This window comes from Macaca fascicularis, chromosome 16, assembly GCF_037993035.2.
Source record: "Macaca fascicularis isolate 582-1 chromosome 16, T2T-MFA8v1.1".
NCBI lineage: Eukaryota > Metazoa > Chordata > Mammalia > Primates > Cercopithecidae > Macaca > Macaca fascicularis.
Window position 1 is genome coordinate 85,806,647 of NC_088390.1, and position 21,234 is coordinate 85,827,880.

Consider the following 21,234-nt stretch of genomic DNA (forward strand, 5'->3'; position numbering starts at 1 on the left):
AGGGCTCCGCTGTCAGGTTCCACTCACAGCCAGCGTCTGGGAAAAGAGCCCTGAGAGGCGGGAGCCACGCCCCTGCGCACGCTGCTGCTCACGCGCGCCACCAGGTGGTAGAACGGGGCTACTACCACTTTAAAATAGGTCAACTTCAAGCCAAATAGGAAGAAAGGAAAAAAATAAAAATAAAAATAAGAAGAGCCAGTTAGCCCCACCAAAACGACTCTTTCATGATCCAGGGGTACAGTCAACCCATCAGCCAATCAATGACACCACCTTGAGAGAGTCTACAAAATGCAAACGACTTATTCCCCGTCCTGGTCCTTCGTGTGTTCCCAGTGTGCACGTGAGACCCTGCCTTCAGTGCAGAGGGAGAGGGGAGGGAATGGGAGAGGGGAACTATTTCTTTTGTTTCACTTTTAAAGGAGACAACACTCCAGTATTCCCCGGATCATTTCTCCCTTTACCCCGATCCCGTGGCCTGTGTTTGGACATTCGCTGAGCCTGCCCCGTGACAGGTCTGTAAGTTCCTACACGGGGTGTCCGCTCTGTGAGACCCAGGGCATCTGGTCCAGTCATTCATGGTCTGCACCCACTCAGATATCACTGTGGGGCTGACAACCGGCTCCAGATACGGCAGCCTGACACACCAGCCCCAGCCTCTGGCCCTCCTGTCCGGCCATGGGGCGTTCTGGAGCTTGGGGTCAGATTATTGGGAACATCTGGGTAAAGGGTCTCCCAGGACCCTGGAGGTATCCAGATGTGGGGCATCTGGTAAGTCCAACAGCCTCGAGGGTAAATAATTTCACCCTGGAGTGGGTTGAACTGTGACTTCCTCCCCCAAGAAAGATACGTCCAAGTCCTAACCTTCCAGGACCTGTAAATGGGACCTTATTCGGAAAGAAGGTCTTTGCAGATGTAATCACATTAAGGATCTTGAGAAGCGATCATCCTGGATTAAGGTGGGTCCTGAACCCAACGACAGGGACAGAGAAAGGCCAGGGAGATCTGACACACAGGGACACAGAGCGGGGCCGTCCTGTGATAATGGAGGCAGATGTCGGGATGATGCGTGTACAAGTCAGAGACTGCCGGAACCACAGAAGATGGGAAAGGCTGGGGAGGACTCTCCCCTGGAGCCTCCTAAGGGAGTACGACCCTGTCTTGATCCTGGACTCTGGCCTCCTGAGCTGTGAGGGCATAAATGCTGCTGTTGAAGCCACGCAGTTGCGGTCATCTGTTCCAGTGGCCGCAGGAACCGCATACAGCTCTCTTACAGGTGAGACCTTCCACGTTACCTGCAGAGTAGCCACCTGGGAGTCACACCTGAGAAAGAGCAGAAGCGGGGGACTCTCTGTGACCCACAAGCAGGAGCCCAGGGCGGAGGACCCAGGCAGAGCTGGGCATGCCCAGAGGCTGCTGTCCCCACGGCACCGCTCAAGGAGGAAAGGGGTCTCCGGAGAGAGAAAAAGGGAAGGGGCTCTGCAAGGGAGGCAGGATCCACTTGGCAGCTGCTCAAATTTAGTTTGCACCTCCTTTGCCAGTGCAGAAGAAAACAAACGACCTGCGAACTGAATGAAAAATGGTGATTCATTACCCCTGATGTGTGATGATGGCTTAATTATTTTTCTAACTGGGGAGAGACGCTTTCTGACAGCAGGTGCAAATGAATTCTCCACTGTTTTAAGGAGTGATTGGCCCAGGACAGGCGGAAAACTGGAAAACCTAATTAAATTGGGAGCCCTGTGAAATAAATGGAGCGGGGAGTTTGTTTGCTTGTGCTGACGGGGATTAACGATTCCCTGAGAAGCTGTAGGGCTCCCGCTGGAGTAGGTGCAGGGGGCCCCGCAGGGCAGACACAGACAAAGCAGGAGCCACGTGGGGTGGTGGGGACCCCACTGCACAGGAAAGGGTGGGCCGGGGCCTGGATGCTGAGCTCCACGACTGGCTATCATGTTTGGCTCTCAGTCTCCTTGTCTGTGAAACAGGAGGCTGGACGATGGGAGGACCAGGTGAAGGATCAGTGCTGGGCGATGGGATAGGATTTCAGAGCACGGGTTTGGAGTCGGACAGCCCAGGGTCAGAGCCAGCACATCCTCTACCTCTGACCCGGATCCAGCTTGAATCCTCAGTTTTCTCATCTCTACTATGGGGGTGTGAGCAGCACCTCCCGGATGTCGTGGGGCTGCCCCGAGGTTGCTGGCCAAGTTCTCAGCAGGAGCCTGACCCACTGGATGTACCCAGCAAAGAGAGGGCTCATCAGGATTGCCATCAGATCATGCTGAAGGTCTCTATCTGCTCTGCTGTGGGAACGGCTGACCCTCCCGCCAGGCACCCTAACCTCTGGACCCTTTCTCATCTCAGAAGGGAGGCAGTGGCCTTGCTGGGAGAGGACTGCAGCCAGGCGAAGGAGGGAGACTTGGCTCCCCTCCCCTTGCTGGGGCCCTGAACGGGCCTCCCTTGGTGCTTGGGGAGGGGCGGTGAAAAGTAAGACACCCCCCGCACAACCGTGTATGTTCTCCTGATGGCTGAGAGCCTACTGGTCGCCCCTTGGCTTGCCAGGCTATCCTAGAAAGTCCTTGGCTGGCAAGGCCCACACCCCTAAGGTGGGGCCAGGTCCCGGCAGCAGGGCTGCCACTGAGGTCAGGGCTCTGTGCGAATGAGAGAGGGACAGCTCCCCATGGGGGTTCAGGCTTGGTCCCCACCCCCAGGCACTCCTGTGGATGGGCACCTCTGTCAGGGACACCTATCACCAACAGGTGGGTAAGCCTGACTTCCAGACTCCAGAACTCAGGAATAATCCACGAACACAGCCCCACCACGGACTTCCACTCCCGTCAGCCACCCACCCCACAGGTCCAGCTTCCACAGCCCCACAGGTCCAGCCACTGAGGGCTGTGCTATAGTGGGAATGTCCCAGACAGCTTCATGGCTGGCGGCTTTCCTGGCTCGGGCGGGGTGGGGCTTGTCCCCTGTCACCCAGTGCGCTGCCTCCTTGCCCACCCTCCAGGCACCTGTGTCAGGGCAAACCTGCCAGGCCCCATCCTCTCAGGCTCCCCCAGCACAAGCTCCCGGACGTTTGTTTTCTTTTCTTTCTTTTTTTCTTTTTTGAGGTGGAGTCTTGCTCTGTTGTCCAGGCTGGAGTGGAGTGCAGTGGTGCAATCTTGGCTCACTGCAAGCTCCACCTCCCAGGTTCATGCCATTCTCCTGCTTCAGCCTCCCAAGTAGCTGGGACTACAGGCACCCACCTCCACACCTGGCTAATTTTTGCATTTTTAATAGAGATGGGGTTTCACCATGTTGACCAGGATGGTCTCGATCTCCTGACCTCGTGATCCGCCCACCTCGGCCTCACAAAGTGTTGGGATTACAGGTGTGAGCCACCGCGCCCGGCCCAGGACATTCGATTTCTATGGTCCTCTCTTTTCACTCCTTCCCTGCCAAGGGTGATTCCAGTGTCCTGTCCCCAATCTCAGCTGACGACACAGATTTGAAGGAGCCTGAGGGGGAGAGAACGAGCCAGTGGGAAGCCACAGGGCTGAGGCCCATGAGGGCAGTGGGCGTGGGCAGGGCCACAGCAGTGGGAGCCCTCCATGTCCCAGCCCCCCAAGGGCCTGGTTAGGCACTGGTTCCTCCCACCTAAGCCAGCTCTTTGAGGTGAGCCAGTCTACACGCCGGGCATCAGGGATGCAAGAAGCTGGGACCAGAGCATGAGTCAAGGAGCTCCAGCCCATGGGCACCCCAGGCCCCACGGCCCCACTCAGGTGCAAAGCCCTCTGTGCCCAGGTCATGCAGCTGGCCCGAAGATGGCAGGAGACACAGATGGACACAGAGGGCCAGGCTGTGAGAAGCCAAGAAGGACTGGGGGTCCAGTCTCAGCTCTGGCGTTCTCTCCTCCGCCCACATCCAGGCCACTAGCTTCCACGGACTCTCCTATCCCTCCCCTCCCACTACCCAGCTTCTGGCCCTCATCACCACCCCTGTGGGTGGGTGCCTCAAATCACTCATTGGGCCCAGTCCTGCTCTCATAGCCTCCCTCCCCCAAGAACCATCCATGGCTCCCTGTGGCCTGGTATGCTCAAACCTCAGCTGCCTGGGCCATTCCCCTGTCCATCTCCAGAGTCCAGCTGCCTTCCTACCTCACACAAGTTTTAGGCAATTAACTCTTCTCTCTATATGTGTTTGACCTCCCAGCTAGTCTGTAAAATCCTAGAAGACCAGAATCATGGATGTTCCAAGAAGCAGATAGCCTCAGTCCCCTCCTCAGGACCGGATACCTAGCCTAGACTCCAGGAAATCGAAGACCTGCACAGGATCATCTCACCACGGCAGGATGCTGGGTGATCCCAGCATAGACTGGTATCCCAGCATAGACTCCCAGACTATGGGGGCCTCCCAAGCAATCGCCACAGTGAAGCACGTTCCCCAGGTCTCTCCAAAAACAGCCCTTTATGTACTCATCTTACAGCTGATTTTCCCCCAACACTTTATCACCAATATATTCAAACACACGGAAAAGTTGAGCAGTTTGACGGTGACAGCCGCACCCCACCAGCTCGATGCAACTGGGACATTCTCCACACACTGCATCACAAATCTGTGCCTGTCTCCACCCCCTGACGCCCGTCAACCTAGTTTGTTATTTTTGTTGCATTTGAAAGTAAGCTGCAGACGTCTGTGCACTTCCCCCCAATACTACAGCGTGTTCATCATCAACTAGGGTTTGACGTTTGTTTACATTTTTTTCCTCTCGAGGTAAAAATTGACATACAACGAAATGCGTGAGTCTGGGCCAGGCATGGTGGCTTATCCCTGCACTTTGGGTGGATCACTTGAGGCCAGGAGTTCGAGACCAGCCTGGGTAATATGGTGAAACCTCGTCTCTACTAAAAACACAAAAAGTAGCTGGGTATGGTGGCGTGCCCCTGTAATCCCAGCTACTCGGGAGGCTGAGGCGGGAGAATCGCTTGAACCCAAGAAGCAGAGGTTGCAGTGAGCTGAGATGGTACCACTGCACTCCAGCCTGGGTGACAGAGTGAGACTCTGTCTCAAACACAAAAACAAGAAACAACAAAAAGAAACGCATGAATCTGCAAATGCACACAGCTGTGCAACCCTTCACCTGCCAAGATGCAGACCATGCCCCTCCCCAGCCATTCCCACCTCTAGCCCCCAGGGCAACCACTGTCTTCACTGCTCTCCACCACCTCTGAGTTTTCCCTGTCCTAGAACTTCCTGTGCATGGAATCTTGGGACTGCACATCATCACTGCTGGCTCCTTTCATGCTACATCAGGGTTTTGAGGCCCATTCACCTCCCTGCATGTATTGGCCCCTTGCCCCTTTTCATGGCTGCGTGATATTCCGAGTGCCCTGGGGTTTATTTATCCATCTCTCTGCTGATGAATGTTTGGGCTGTTTCCATTTCTGAGCTCTTGTGAACAGAGATGCTGGGAACATGCCTGTCTGTGTCGTTCAGCTACAGCTTATTTTGAGAGATTATTTTCTCATTCTTTACGTTGCTTTAGAAGATGGAAACCGGGTAGAGACAAGCAAACTCTCTTCCTGCTCCTTCTCCCATCTGCTGACAACCCTAGGGATGGGATCTGCTCAGCACTGCCTCAGCCCCAAAATTCTCACCCATGGCTCCCGCTGGGGGATCTTGACTCTGCCAGGTCGTTTCTCAGCCTCTATGTCTCAGGACTGGTTGGGTCTCAGACTCTTCCTACAACACCCTCCACTCCGTGTCCAGGCAGGACAGCCACCCGCTTCTCCCTGGGCTGGCGAGGATGAGGCCTCTCCATTGCCTGGCTGTTGTTTCTCCCGCCAGGATATCCCTGATTCACTTCTAATTGCCGGGAATTGTGGAGAGGGAGGCACGTCCCATCAGGATGGGGACAATTAACAAATGGTACCCTCAGTTTCCTTTCACGCCTGCAAACGTGATGCTGCGCCGAGTGTCATTATCTTCCCACGTCCCACCTTCCCAGCATGACCACATTGCATGGAATTGGCTCCAGCAGTTGATAAAATTTGCTTCATAAAATTCTGGGGCAACTGCATGTGTTTGTTTAACTGGCTTGCCCCCGCCATGGGAAAGGGTGACTCCCCGCAATGTTGGATGTTTACTGTGCAGTCAGGATCTGGGGGGACAATATTTGGGGAATGCAAAGAAACACCCAAAGCTGGCTCCAGACTCCTCTACGCAACTGAGGTGGATCTGCACGGACTTCCACGCCAGGCTGCTGGGGAGCTATGGTGGAGTGAGGTGAGCTGCAGACCCGCTGACGCTTACCGACATCCGTGCATGCTTGCGTGTTTTTGTTTTTGTTCTGAGACGAAGTTTCGCTCTTGTTGCCCAGGCTGGAGTGCCGTGGCAATCTTGGCTCACTGCAACCTCTGCCTCCTGGGTTCAAGCAATTCTCCTACCTCAGCTTCCCGAGTAGCTGGGACTACAGGCGCCCGCCACCACACCCAGTAATTTTTTGTGTTTTTAGTAGAGACGGGGTTTTGCCACATTGGCCAGGCTGGTCTTGAACTCCTGACCTCAGGTGATCCACCTGCCTCGGCCTCCCAAAGTGCTGGGATTACAGGCGTGAGCCACCTCGCCTGGCCTGTTTGCATGTTTTTAGTAAAAGTAACAATAGAAATCTCACGAATGAACAAATAAATCACTCAACTATTGAATAAAGGTCTGGGAGTATCTGTCCTATTGTTAAAAGAGGCTTCCCCTGGGGGAGGACAGGAAGGAGTGGGGCTTTCACTTCGTGTGTGATGTATTTCCGCATCTTCGTTGGAGTGCTGTGAGCTTGTCCTGCCTTCTTTCAAAGTAGTATGTAATTTGGCTGGAGAGCAAGACGGGAACATGCAGTAACTCACAATGCAAGACAATAAATGAGGCTCTGCATTTGGCTTCCATTCAAACCAGAAGGAGCGAGTTGTCTGGAGGACAGAGGGTCCCTCAGGATTGGGGCACAAGGCACGGGGAGGACTTCTGCAGAATTGCAAAGGAGGAAGGAGAACTAGGCGGCTGGGGGCAGGAATTCATTCAAGGTGGCTTGGGGGAAGGTGGGGGTAACACCAAGACAAGAATGCAAGGCCCTCCAAGAGGGCTTGTGAAAAACCCATTCTCAGGGTCCTCTTTGCTAAGAAACAACAGAGAATGGTTCTTTTACTCGTTTGCATTATATAAAGACCTACTATGCAGCCAGCACTGGCCTGGAGTCGGAATGCAAAGACAAAACGCCGGCTCCTCTTCCAAGGAGCCGTGCCAAGCGAGGAACCCAGGTCCCAGCTAGTTTGTTTCCAGCGTGGGCTCTGGAGCCCGCCAGCCCCACTTCCGATCCTGCCCTGGATGCTTGCCAGCTGTGAGACCCCAGGAAGCTGCTTCTGATCTCCGGAGTTCTGTTTGCTGGTCTGTGAAGTGGGGGTAGAAGGAGCACTCGCCTCCTGGGTCACTGTGAGGAGGGAGGCTGCGTATTTAGCAGAACACCCGGCCCAGACACACACTCGATGGCTGGGTCTGCAGGGGCTGTTACCAAATGATCTCTCTCATCATGGCGAGAAGTGCCCCACCGAGGACAGCTTCTTCATCAAGCGAGACCAGTGGGAGGGTTGAGTGGTCCCCGTGCAGCACTGAGCTATGAGGTCAAAGATGAGGAGGTGAGTGCACGGGGCAGAATCAGCCGAAGAACTTACACAGAAAAGGCTGGAGTGACCAGCTGGCGATGAGATCTGAGCAGGATGGGGGCCCAGAAGCCTGACCAAGTCACTCTGTGGTTTTAAAGACAGCAACCTCCGAGACTGCAGGTTCCCCATCTGCTGCTCAGGGCTCCCCGAACCACAGACCTAGACATGGTGTCTAAGGGGGTGCTGGATGGAAGGCAGGTCCCTAGGAGACTCTGTTCTGAGCAGCAGATTCTTAAAATGCATTTAGCCAATGAGGCCCACATTGTTTGGCTGAGTTAATGCCAAATTGCATCTGAATAACGATAATAACCAGAATTATAACAACAGGTGAAACTGAGCTGATAACATCATCACCATCATTGTTCTTGCATTAATGGTCTCTCCCATCAAGTAATTCTTGTATTATTATTACTTATCAAGGTGAAATTCACATTACCCCAAATTAACCATTTTAAAGTGTATCATTTAGTGTCATTTAATCCATGATGCAACCACTGTCTCCATCAACTTCCAAAACATTTCCATCACGCCAACAGAAAGCCCCCTACCTGGTTAAGCGACCTCTCCCCATCACCAGCCCCTGCCTCCTGGCCCTCAGCGACCACCAATCTCTTTTCTGTCCCTGTGGATTTACCTATCCTGGGTATTTCATATAAGTGGAATCATACAATATGTGGCTAGACACAAAAGGCCACCCCTTCTGCTGAGCACACTGTTTTCAGGGTTTGTCCACGTGGCAGCCTGTATCGGAACTGGGTTCCTTTCTGTGGCTCAGTGGCACTCCCTTGCGTGGCCCTACCATGTTTTGTGCGTCCACTCCCCAGTTGACAGGCCTTTGGCTTGTTTCTGCCTTTGGGTTCTTGCGAATGGTGCTCCTATAAACGCATGCACACATGGATTTCTCTGAGTCCCCAATGCAGTCTTTTTGGAGTAGATTTCTCTGAGCCCCCACTGCAGTCCTTTTGGAGTGGATTTCTCTGAGCCCCCACTGCAGTCTTTTTGGAGTGGATTTCTCTGAGCCCCCACTTCAGTCTTTTTGGAGTGTGTGTATAGGAGCGAGACTGCCGGATTGTGTGATAGTTCCATGTTCAACTTTCTGAGGAACTGCCACCCTATTTTCCAGTGTCTGAACTATTTTACATCCAACAACGCACAAAGGTTCCAATGTTTCCACATCCTCACCAACACTTGCTATTTTCTGGTTTATTTTCGTTCTGTGGCCTTTGAAGTGGCTGCCTATTACTTATGTAGATATGTGGCCTTCTGAAATCCATACTCCATGAGCAGAAGGTGGTGGCATGTTGCCTCTGTCCATATGGAAACTGATAAGCAAGAAGTGAAGTGCAAGGGCACGCAGCTGCAAGGCCCCGTGTCTCACCCCAGAGCAGGTGGGCCTCAGGCCTGGAGCTGGCAGGCAGCTAGGGTCCCCATATTCCCACAGAGGGGACAAGCAGGTCCCTGGAGACCAGTGTCATGGGGTCAATCTGGGGGGTGGGCACTGGTGAGAGGCAGCAGGGGGCCAGCTCTAGGGATGCTGTCTGGCCTCTCAGAGACACCCCCATCCACCTATTTCTTACTCCAGCACCTCTGGGCCCTGCTGATGGGGTCAAGTGGCCTCAGCCTGGAAGGTGCAGATTGGAGGGAAGAACGGCAGCCTCCTGGCATCTTGGGTGGTATTTGGAATGCAGACAATGTGGATGGAAGGATGTGTTGTGATTTCTTTTAGGACAACAGGTCCTCTCCTTCTTTCCCACCTGCTCCTCTCCACTGCCACTCTCCACCCTTCAGCTCTGCACACCTGGACGGTGAACAGCTGTTCCTGTGCCCGCTGCCTCAGCTCAGCATGCGTGTGCAATGCTGGATGGCCCCCTGCACACAGTGCCCTGGCCGCCTGGCTGCCTTAGGCCAAGGGAGTGTCTCTTGTGGGCAGTCGGGTTCCTCTGGGACATAAGATACCCCCGCTCCCAGTCAGCGGCGTCTACCCTGCTGCGTTCCAGGCTGGTTCTGGTCTCCACACATCGTTCTGGCTGTGGCGGGCAGAGTTCCAGGTCAGCACCTGGTGCACACACATCTCCAAGTTCTTCAGCCAAACACAAACCGAGGTGTGGCTGTGAGGGGATTTTGTGGGGGTCATGAAGGTCCCAAGTCAGTGGACCCTGATAGGGAGCTTATCAGGTGGACCCGACCTAAGCAGATGAGCCTTTGAAACACAGAGAGTTTTCTCCAGCTGGCCACAGAAAAGGAAGCCGGGGGATTCCACGGTGAAAGGGATGGGGCAAGGGGGAACTTCTTCTCTGGTGACATGAAAGCGGAGGGGTCCCGCGGTGAGGAATGGGCACGGTCTCTAGGAGCTGGGAGCGGAGAGCCCAGCTAAGCTGTACCTGAGCTTCTGACTGACAGAAAAGCGGCCTTCAGAGAAATGGTGTTGCTGAAGCCCCTGAGCTGGAGGTGTTTTGTTGCTCATCAGTGGAACATGCACACCCAGGTCAGGCGGTGCCTCCTGCCTCCTGAACTCCACAATCCCTCCTGCCTCAGTTGCTTTGCAGGCTGCTCTGCTTGACCGCCAACCCCAGGAAGGCAAGGCCCCCCATACCAGCTGCTCACCTCTGGCACCATCAGGTGCTTGCTCACTGTAGGCTGGGGAACGAGCTGGCACCTGCTCACACCCCTCCCACTCTCTGCACCACACGGCTGGGCTGGGCATCTGGAGACCCGGGCTGAGTGCAGAGCCCCCACTTTCTACTTGTGTGATCTCCACCAGCCACCTTGGCATTTTGTGCCTCAGTTCCCTCCTCTATAAAATAAAAACAGCAACAGGAAGCACCTTGAACACAGTCATTTTTTTCCTGCCCCTGGCACTGAGCACTGTGCTGATGGAGCTGATGCTGTCACGTAATGGGATCGAATGTTCCCAGGACTTCCTGTGTGCCGCTCTCCTGCATCCTGCTTTCTAGGTGTGTGTTCCAGCTTGGGAACTGTACCGAAGTGTCCCAAGGCATTCTGAGGGGGCGGGGGGCACCTCATAGCGCATCACAGATGTGCTCATACCAAATGCAAACACCAAAACCCACCGAGACTCATTCTGGAATTAACTGCAGTTACCCCAAGCAGCCAGGCTGTCTCAGACCCAGGGCCTCTGCACGCACCATCCTTCTGTGTGGAGCACTCTTCCCTGGGGAACGTGCTCAGCCTTGGCCTCAGCTCTGCGGGCTCCGCCTCCAGCCTTCTCCCACCTCCCCTCCAGGTCTCCATCAGTTCCCTCCTTGGGGCCGCCCTGGCCCCAGGCTTCCCCTGCCATGCCCTCCCTCAGTGCTGTAAGCGCCTGCCTGCCTGCCCGCCTGGGGTCCCCATACCTCCACCTGCACAGTGGTGAGGCAAGACCAGAGCCTCATTCCCAGTCTCCCATGGTGCCTGACTTGTAGCAGTTGTTCATGCTGTGATCCATGCATGCAATGGTTGTTCTAGAGAACCCATGTTGGACAAGCCAGGCCCCAGGCCTTGTGGAGCCCTGGGCGAGCACTCAGGGGATGTTTGCTGAATGAATGAACAATGAAGGCTCATACTGGGGCCAATTAAACGGAAAATATGGAACAATGTGTGTGCAGCGTGTGTGCACGTGTTGTGTATATGTATGTGTGGTGTATGCAAGTGTGTGGCATGTGTGCATGTAGCCACATGTGCATATATACGTATGTGGGGGTGGTGTGTGTATATAAATGTGTGTGGTGTATATGCACGTGTTGTGTGTGATCTGCGTGTAGTGTGTCTGCACATGTGTGTATATGTGTGAGGGCATGGTGTGTATGAATGTGTCGTGTGTCCATGTGTTGTGTGTGATATGTGTGAGTGTATGGTATGTGTATGGTATGTGTGCATGTATGAGCATGTGTATATATGTGTGTGGGCATGTATGTAAATGTGTGTGGTATGTATGCACATGTGTTGTGTGTGATGTGTGTGCTGTGTGCTGTGTGTATGCACATGGGTATGTGTGTGAAGGCATGGTGGTATATGTGCGTGAATGTGTACGTGACATGTATGCATGTGTTGTGTGCGATATATGTGAGGACGTGGTTTGTGTGTGATGTGTATGCATGTGTTGTGTGTGATATGTATGAGTGTATGGTGTGTGTGTATGCACATGTATGTATGTATGAGGCCATGGTGCATGTGTATGTGTGTGGTGTGTATTCATGTGTCGTGATGTGTGTGTGGTGTATGTATGTGTGCATCTATGCATGTGTGTATATATGTGAGGGCATGGTGCATGTGTGTATGAATGTATGTGCGGTGTGTATGCAAGTGTTTTGTGTGTGTGTGTGGCATGATCCCTGCCCATGGTAAAGGGGTGACTACCACTCTGTACCCTGAGCCCCTCTCCGCCCAACCCCCTGGCCTGCCTTCCACACCCTCGCAGCCAGAGGAAGCAGCCGGCTTCTGCCCTGCCTCCGTTCACCTCTCCTAAGAAGGAAAATCGGGCATTTTCCCAAAAGGTTCTGCTGGTTTAAAAGCAGGGGGAAGGGGAACTGCCCGCAAATGTCACTTGCAGATGAAATTTCTGAAATGCGAGAGACCAAAACAAAAACCTCAAACCAGCCCAGACCGAGCCTCAAGAGGGCAGGCCGGGGCACCCCTCCCCTGCAGTGCCCATTTCTGTGCCAGTCAAGAAACCGCTCTGGTTACAAAGGCTGCACTTCCTCAATTTCCTTGACTTAGACTCCAAATTATCCCAAAGGCAGGATGCAGAGTCTCTGAGTAGAACAACCATTCGCCTGGCTCTCCTTCCAGAACCTGCTGTGTCCAGAGGCTTTCTGAATTTCCACGGACGTGGGGAGGAGCCACAACACAAAAGTGACACCTGGGCTGCTGCGGCCCCACACAAACAGCAGGGAATTCCTGGAGCCGCAGCGCCCCTACTCCCACCCAGGAGGCCCAGGCCGTGAGCTCTTCTCTTCCCACGGCCACACTTCACCGGGGAGCAGGTTTCCACCTGGAGTGTGGAGACTCTGAAGCCGGTGGAAGGAGGCTCTGGGCACAGGCAGCGCTGCAACCCCAGTGAGAGACCCTTCTGCAGGTGCGCACCTGGGCGACGGGCAGAGGGGAGGGGGCTGGAAGGCAGCCCACAGAGCAGCGGGCCACGAGCCCACAGGGTCCAGGAAGAGCTCGCACCTGGGCACGCAGCCCGGGCCGTCCTTCTGCAGCCTGGCCAGCAGCCATGTGCACTGGCTGCCACAGGGCAGGCGGCTGCCATCCCATCTGTACCTCAGCTGGGGCCTGGGTTCTGTGCCAAGTGGCCCCACCAGCCTCACACAGGCGAGTAGTGGTGCCCTGGGCAGGTGGCATGGGCTCTGGGGGTAGGAGCGGGGGCCTGTAGGGGGCTGCGAAGCTGTGTTTCAGGGGCAGGAGGGGCAGGACAGGACCAGGCAGAGGGGACCCAGCTGGGTTTGGGCCGTGGAAGGAAGCTCCCCACCAGCTCTGCTGGCCTCGGCCTTGTTATTCTGTCCAGGGTCCACAAAGCCCCCAGAAGAGGCTCAGGCAGGTTCTCAAGGGCCCTCCCAGAGTCTCCTCCAGGGCCCCACTCCTGTCCATATCAGAGACTTGCGACAGCATTTTCTAATAAAATGCAAATCAGCAATTGCCTTGCTGAAGAACAAGGGGTAAAAAAAATCACTGTAAACAAAATCTCCGTTGCCATGGAGACTATTAAAAATAGATTGGCCACCCTACCCCCTTCCTTCTGGGTAATGTACAGCGAGTTCCTTCACACCACATTATTATTACTTTTTAATTATGAATAATTTCCTCCTTTCCATAGGAAGGTGGATTAACACACAGAACTTCCCCACAAAGCCCCCTCAGCACGAATTTCAATATGCAAATGTGGCGGGCCGGTGCCCCGTGCCCCATGCGTCCAGGCCCCAGGGTGAAGGCTCCATGTGAATCCCTTCCACCCCTCTGGTCTCCCTGCGCTCTCAGTTTCCTAAGCCTGTGTCTGTCTGTCTGTCTCTCTGTCTGTTCACCTGTCTGCCTGCTCCAGGCTGCGGATTCAGAAACAGTAAAGACGGGCCTGGGACGTCTGGTCTAGCAGAGCTGAGGAACTGCTACATGGAGAAGCAGCAGATCCCCAAGAGGACGGGCGCCCGGGCAGACAGCGTGCCCAAGGGAGGAGTGAACACCCTCTGTGCTCCTGCTGGTGCGAACAGGCTCTGGTGAAAAGATGGGCTTTGTAGCTCCTTGCTGACATCTTTCCATTTGGCCAGAAGGAGCCAGGCAGCAACCCCCTGACAGTAGGTCTGGGATGCAGCCCAAGGTGGCGGGAGCCAGGGCAGCGGGAAAGGCCATCGCAGTCCAGCTTCCGTCCCCAGAGGGCTCCTGAGCTTCTGAGGTCCCCAGCTGCCAAAGCACAGGCCTGTTCTGTGGGGCAGCCTCCCCAGCCCACCGCCACAGTCTGCATGTGAACGAAGACCCACAACAATCCCAGGGCCGCCAGGCTGCAATTTATTTTCTCATGGGGTTCTGAGTCTGGGGAGTTCAAGTGACTTATGAGACCACTTGGGAGTGCAATCTGCCCAGTGCCACCTACGAGGTGCACCTACCTTTGCCTGGTAGAATCTTTGTATTCATTTAAGCCCAGCTGTTCAAAAGAGCCAGTCCCTGGCACACAGAGTCCTGCCTTTAGGAGGTTGCCCATGGCTGGACCCTGAGTGATCCCCATACGAAGCCGGGGGCTAAATACTCCAAGGTCCATTTTTTGATCCTGGGGGTCATTCAGAGTACCTCCCCTCCCCCACCCAGGGAGAAGGGGACACCGTGTGCCCCTGAGGCCGACCCCAGCTGCTGTAGAAGAACTGATGAAACTTGGCAGCCCTAGACATCTCAGCTCTTGTATTTCAGCACTGCAGATGCAGATGGAGGAGAGAGAAGCTCCCTCCTTGTGTGTAGTATGCATGCAGGCAGCCCCAAGCTTTCCAAAGCCACTCTGCTGGCTCCTGGGGCCACCAGGGCGGGCAGCTGGACGGCCACATGGCAGGACAGTCACACAATCGCATGTGGCTCAGTTATGATGGACACACAGGGAGCAGGTCCTCGGAGAGAGGGGCTTGGGTTGAGTCAGCTCCCTGCCTGACGTTTATGGGAAACTCTGCTTTCATCTGGGCCCTGGGGGAGGGGAGGCAGAGTCTGTGTGGGTCACAAGGAGGGGTCTCTGCAAAGGGCGGCCTGCATGTGCTGGGGCTGTGGGGGAAGAAGAGGAACTGCAGGGGTCTCTGAGCATGCTGCAGACCCCAGAGGAGCCCCCACACACACTGGAGCGGGCCCCTCCCACCTCCTCCCCTGCAGATGCCCCCAGACTCTGAGAGTCTCTGCTTCCCTCTCCACTGACATGGGTCCCAGAATTCCAGGAGGAGGCTGGAAAAGGCCACACCTGTGCCTCCTTCTGCAGCCTCCTCTTCTTCCCACCTGCACTCTAGGACCCTTGTGGTGCAACGGAGTCCTTCCAGCACCCCCAGGCAGGGCAGAGCTGCCCACAGGTGTCCCCAAGGCCAAGGGCTGGTGCCTGCACGGACAGGTCTCAGCTCATCTGGGAGAGCCAAAGGGCAGCTGGGTCCCCTCTGGAAGCAGCTGGAAGCACCTGCAGCCCTTGGTCAAGGAGTGGACCTGGGGGCAGTTACTGCAGTCGGGGCTCCCTCCCTCTTCTGGTCTGAGGTGCTTTGGTCGTGGCCCTGCCAAACCAGCCCTTCCTGCTCGGCCCACTGCCACGCCCAAAGCCTCCTCCCCAGCAGGCCCGCCAGCTCTCCTGCTAGGCGTATAGGGCAGGGAGAGCATCACAGTCCCCGTTCTCACTGTCAGCCCCCACTATCCACCAAGGATGCTCACTGGTTCCAGGATCCAAGACAGCAACGTGGCCCAGGACTTCTGGTGTGGCCCCTGCAATGGGGTGACCAGAGAGAGTGAAGACACTGGCCCTCCCACAGGGGCCAGCATGAGGGCCCTGGGGCCGATCCCAGTAGCCTCCTGTGGGGAGAGAAGCTGCAGGGGAAGTGGAGGCCGGCCCTCCCCGCACCTGCCCCTCCAGGTTGGGTTGGGGCTGCCGCTCAGGCTTCAGCGGCCGCTTGGACCTATCTGCCTGGATTGCTGACCCCTTGGTACTGACAAGCACAGCTGGCTGTTTTGTGACCTTTAGAATCTAAAGCAACACAAATAGAGCAGCCCCTTGCCATGAAAGTCTGCAGGGCAAACTGTGGGCCTAGAGGATGTGCTGTTTTGGGGTTACGGCTCCCCCTCCTGCTGGCTGCACCTGGCTGGCAGGCTGGGCAGGGCCCACCTTCCTTACCCACAGCAGAGGAATCCCACAGTTTCCTGGAGAGCCCCAGGCCCCTTGGCATGGTTTGCAGCAGGGTTCTCACAGCAGGGAGAAGGAAGGCGGCCCCACCCTGCCCCTGCTGCTCTCCCCAGCTCTGCATAAGGGGCACATCTCTCCTGGCAGGGGGGAAGGGGCAGCCAGGTGCTCTGCCGAAATGGCAGGAAAGGGGAGAAGTGGCTGTGACTCCTCCTACATCATCTGCACAGCCCAGGAGAGAGGAGAGAAGATAACAGAGGCAGAGAAGCTTCTCCTTGCTTCCTGTAAGAGTCTCTCGGCCCCTCAGCCTCTCCCAAAACCCCTGTTCAGAGGCAGAATACTCACTCCTGCTCAGGGGCACCTCAGCTGAAGCTCTCAGGAAAGAAGGGGCCTGGCTCTGCAGTCCTTGAGGACATCAGAGAGGACACCCCGGCCCTGTCACAATTCCTTCCAGAGAGCACCAGCAGCCTGACTTGTCCCTGGGTGTTGAAAAGTAGCTGTTCCCCAAGGCCTTTCTTCCTCAGAGGTACGTGCCCAGCCAGGGAAGAGTCCTGACTCCAAGCCAATGGGTTGCCTGACACCCGTGAGGATGGCTGCTATCAAAAGCACAGAAAGCAACAAGGCATTGGTGAGGATGTGGGGAAGTTGCAACCCTCAAGCACTGCTGGTGGGAACGGAAGATGGCGCCACTGCTGTGAAAATGAAGGTTTGGCAGTTCCTTAAACAATCAAGATGGAATTGCCATACGGCCAGCAACCCCGCTCCTGGGTGCAACCCCAAGAGAACTGAGAGCCGCAACTCCAACAGAGACGTGCACTCCGTGTTCACAGCAGCGTCACTCCCAAGAGCCACACGGGGCAGCAGCCCAGTGCCTGTGGATGGACAAATGGAGAAACAGAACATGGTCCATCCATAGAGGGAATATGACCAGCCTTACAACGGGAGGACATTCTGACACACACAACATGGATGAACCCTGAAGACATGACGCTGAGCGAAATGAGCCAGTCACAACAGGACAAATCCTGTGTGAGTCCACTCGTGTGAGGTCCCTAGAGTTGGCAGACTCAGAGACAGAAAGTGGAACGGAGATGCCAGGGGCTGGGGCGAGAGGAAGGGGGGTTCGTGTTTCCTGGGGACAGAGCTTCAGGTTAGAAAGATAAGAACATTCTTGAGATGGATGGTGATGGCCGCACAACAAAGTGAATGTACTTAATGCCACTGAACAGTGCACTTAAAAATGGTTAAGATGGTACATTTTATGTTATGCATATTTTACCACAATGACAAAATGTTTTTTCCAGTTGCGAGGATGTACGTGTTCCATCCAGCTGCCTAGTCCTCCCTCCTTGCACACCCACCCAAGCACACGCGTGCACACACGTTTCCCACGCTAAAAGTTGGCCACGTTCTTCCTACAGCAAAAGAAAGGTACTTGCCCCCAATTTTCCTTCCACTAGATAATCTCCTTGAGCACTTTTATAAAGAAGGATCCAAACCGTGCCAAGAGGGAAAGCCGTGTGTTTCAGCCAAGAACCTGCGACCTCTGGCCAAGAGCAAGAAGAAAGGCACAGACACAGATGCCCAGACATGTGAGGGTGGTCAGTTGTGGGGCCAAGTCTCAGGCCAGCATCTCAGCTCAGGGATGCTTCTCAGCAAAGAGATCAGGGGAGAAAATCAGGAAGTGGCAGACTAAGACCAAGACAGAGAAGGATGGATGTGGCTGTGCCAAGTGCCCTAGCATCTCCCAAGTCTGGGTGGCAAATCCACTCTGCTTAGACCCACTGCTTAAGAAGGAGGTTTGGGAGAGGAATTCCTTCCCAAAAAGTGAGGGAGGACATGGCACGGAAGACCCAGCCCCTTCCCATGCGGCCTGGCACCAGGCGGTAGGTTTGAGGAGATGGCACCCTTCTCTGAACTAGCTCAGACTGGGTCACCACCCAGCTACAAATGTATCCTTATTTAATTTATAGCAATTATACTCACATTCTGCCAGACAAATAGATTTTACAAGCCCTCAGTTAAATGTGGATAATTGCATCTGCTGGTGTCGAGGGACCGTATCGTCCAAGCTCGGGAGGAAGCGTGGTATCCTGAGTCCTCCTAATGCTGTAAATTAGCAGGGAACATTCTCACGGCAGCTAAGCAATTATCCATGACTTCATTTTCCCCCACACCCCCTCCTCACCTCTGTGGGCTGCCCAGCCATGCCTGTGCACACGTGTGTGTATGGATGTTTCAGGCCTACGTGGCTGGGAAGGGCTCTTCTGTCCCTTGAGATGCTGAGATGTCTTTTCTCCGTGAGAGGCCTCTCCCCATGTTGGGATGCCACCCACCGCTCTGTGCTCTCCCATGCCCACCTTTCTCCTGAAAATGGCCATTGTCAGAGGGGTTTCCAGAACACCAAACATGAGCCGAAGCCTCACCACTGCCAAGACCTATGTATTGGCAGGTTTCCTGCAGATGCAGGAGGTCAAACAGGAGCTTCAGAAGTGCACAGCAGGCAATAAGGACCACCCGGTGCTCACGGTGGTTGCCTGGGTGCATGTGCACACACGTGGACACAAAATTCAGAGTCACTCAGGCGCTCCGAGGTTCACAAATGCCTGCAGCTCTGCCACTTTTACATAGGGCCATCTCAGGGAAGCCCCTTCATCTCTGGACCTCAGCACGTTCGTCTCTAAACGGGAGAAGTGATACCCACCTCCCATCTGCAGTCCCCCTCACAATGTGGGTGTGAAATCACACGCAATGAAAAATGGGAAAGCATTTTGAAACACGCAAAGCACCAATGAAATCAAAGGCAGGGCTGCTCATGTGAATTCCGGGTGCCCTGGCGTCTTGGCATCCTCTCCTCGAGCAGACTCATGAGTGCTATAAGATGGTTAACAGGGGCCGGGCACGGTGGTTCATGCCTGTAATCCCAGCACTTTGGGAGGCCCAGGCAGGCGGATTGCCTCAGCTCAGGAGTTTGAGACCAGCCTGGGCAACACGGTGAAACCCCGTCTCTACTAAAATACAAAAAATTAGCCAGGCATGGTGGTGTGTGCCTGTAGTCCCAGCTAATCAGGAGGCTGAGGCAGGAGAATCGCTTGAACCCAGGAGGTGGAGGTTGCAGTGAGCTGAGATCACGCCACTGCACTCCTGCCTGGGCAACACAGCAAGACTCCATCTCAAAAAAAAAAAAAAAAAAAAAGATGGCTAACAGGTGCGCCTTCTTTTAGGCAAATCTGATGTTTAAAAAACACAAATTGGCTGGTGAGTCACTTTACACAAGTTCCCTTTAATGTGGAAATGGAAAGTTTCTGAGCGCATTTCAAATCTCCTGCCATTTTTAAAAATACTTGTTTATCTACAAGCTTCTCAGAACATATGTGCAGCACCAAGTCAGGGACTCCCAATGAGAACGCGCCCACCCACGAGGGGAGCATGGGAGGAAGGTGTGAGTCAGCGGCCCCAGGGCTGCTCGGCAGAGTCCTCTGCCCGCCTGCTTGAGTTCCCTGGGACCTTCTCCCTCCACAGCCACATCCAGGCTCTGTCCAGCACTCAGGTCTGCCCCTACCCCAACCCAAGAGAAGGGGTCCGCGTTCTCACAGGGGTCTCCAGGGCACCACCGTTAGCAGGCAGGGCAGGCCTAGGGGAGGGAAGTGCACGGGAACTGCTTTGCCTCCCAGCCACTGCTCTGCACCTCAAGAGCTCGGCCATCCGAGGGGAGGGTGGAGGAAAGAGGCCTTGCCATGAGGAGTCTCACCCTGCCACAGGAGGGCTCAGGCTACGTGCCCTCAGCTTTTAGGAGGGGATATCTAAGGCCCTGGAATGGTCTGCTGATGAGTGTCTTTACTGACCTGGGGTCTTGGGCTAGCCAGGAAGTAACAATGTGATGTGGGGGGCTGGGGTCTCATGGGATCAGCTGACGTGAGAAGGCCTGGAGACTCAGGTCAGCCATGGACACCTCCCAAGCTGCTGTGGTGAAGCCAGTGAAGACTCAGGCCTGGAGGTTGACGGGCTTCCCTGCTGGGTGAGCCTCCCCAGGTGCTGTCAAACATCAGTGCCGGGAAGATGACACCGTCCTGGCTCCACGGCAGAGGGCAGGATGCTCCGTGCCCTAACCTACAGGCCTCCGCGCCCTAACCTACAGGCCTCCGCGCCCTAACCTACAGGCCTCCGCGCCTTAACCTACAGGCCTCCGCGCCCTAACCTACAGGCCTCCGTGCCTTAACCTACAGGCCTCCGTGCCTTAACCTACAGGCCTCTGTGCCCTAACCTCCGTGGCTGCTTCTCTCGGCTGGTTCCACCCTGTGTCTTTTCGCCGTAATGAACCCTGAGCATGAAAACCATGACTGCCAGCCTCCGAGTTCCTCTAGCAAACGACCAGGCCTCCAAGTGGTTCTGGAAGCCTCTGCGCTCGAGGCTGATGTCAGAAGTGGGGCTGCTCGAAGTGGATGGCTCCCTCTACATGGAAGGAGGCTGGGCCCAGGCTGCCTGCCAAGCCGAGGGGCCTCTCCAGAGCCCACAGGCCACAGCCACTGGCAGGACAGCAGCTCTCAGTCCCTCCCGCTGAAGAAAGCACGTGCGGAGGGACAGGGCCCAGGGCCTCACCTGGACAGGAGGCGAGGCTCAAATGATCTGTGCTGGCAGTGGGTGACAGGAGGGGGCCTCAGAAGTTGAGGACACAAGAAACATGGACCCCTCACCAGGGCATGCAGGACCCCAGGGGCGCACCCAATGCAGTCACTATAGGACCAAGCAAGATGACGCAGGCCCCTGGCAAGCCTGAGGCCGGGGCAGCCGCCATGCTCTCTCCTCCTGTGGTGGGGAGGTCTCCTTGAGGCCTCAGGAGAAGGACAGAGAGAGAGAAGGGGAAGGAAGTGATCAGGTGCAGGAAGGCCCCGTGAGGGCGGCCCGCGAGGCCCGTGGGTTCCATGTACCCATGCCCCACCCCAAGCTACCTGGTCCTCAGCAACTGGCCCCATGTTCCGCGGGCTCAGCAGCTCCCAACAGAATTCTACGTGCTGCCCAGACGAGATGAGGATGGGGCCTTGCTGGCTGCTGGCTTCCAGCTTCGTGGGAGACAGAGGTGCCCCGGGAGGGGCAGAGAGGGGAGAAGAGCATTGAAGGGGCTGAGAGAGGCGAGACTTGGAGCCTGGGGAGAAGGGGGTGGGCCGGGGAGGGAGAGGAGAGGTCCTGAGAAGGCCCTCTGATGACAGCTGCTCT

At 55.5% G+C, this 21,234-nt stretch overlaps 1 protein-coding gene and 1 long non-coding RNA gene across 43 annotated transcripts in view; one reads left to right on the forward strand and one right to left on the reverse strand.

The window, feature by feature from the left end:
- RBFOX3 (RNA binding fox-1 homolog 3) overlaps positions 1–21,234 on the reverse strand; it is a 522,239-nt gene that overhangs the window by 312,807 nt on the left and 188,198 nt on the right. The gene's annotated exons all lie outside the window — the stretch shown is intronic.
- Positions 1,135–1,749, forward strand: LOC135967789 (uncharacterized). The gene is made up of 2 exons (XR_010582054.2): positions 1,135–1,273; positions 1,539–1,749. It is a non-coding gene; the product is annotated as an uncharacterized lncRNA (long non-coding RNA).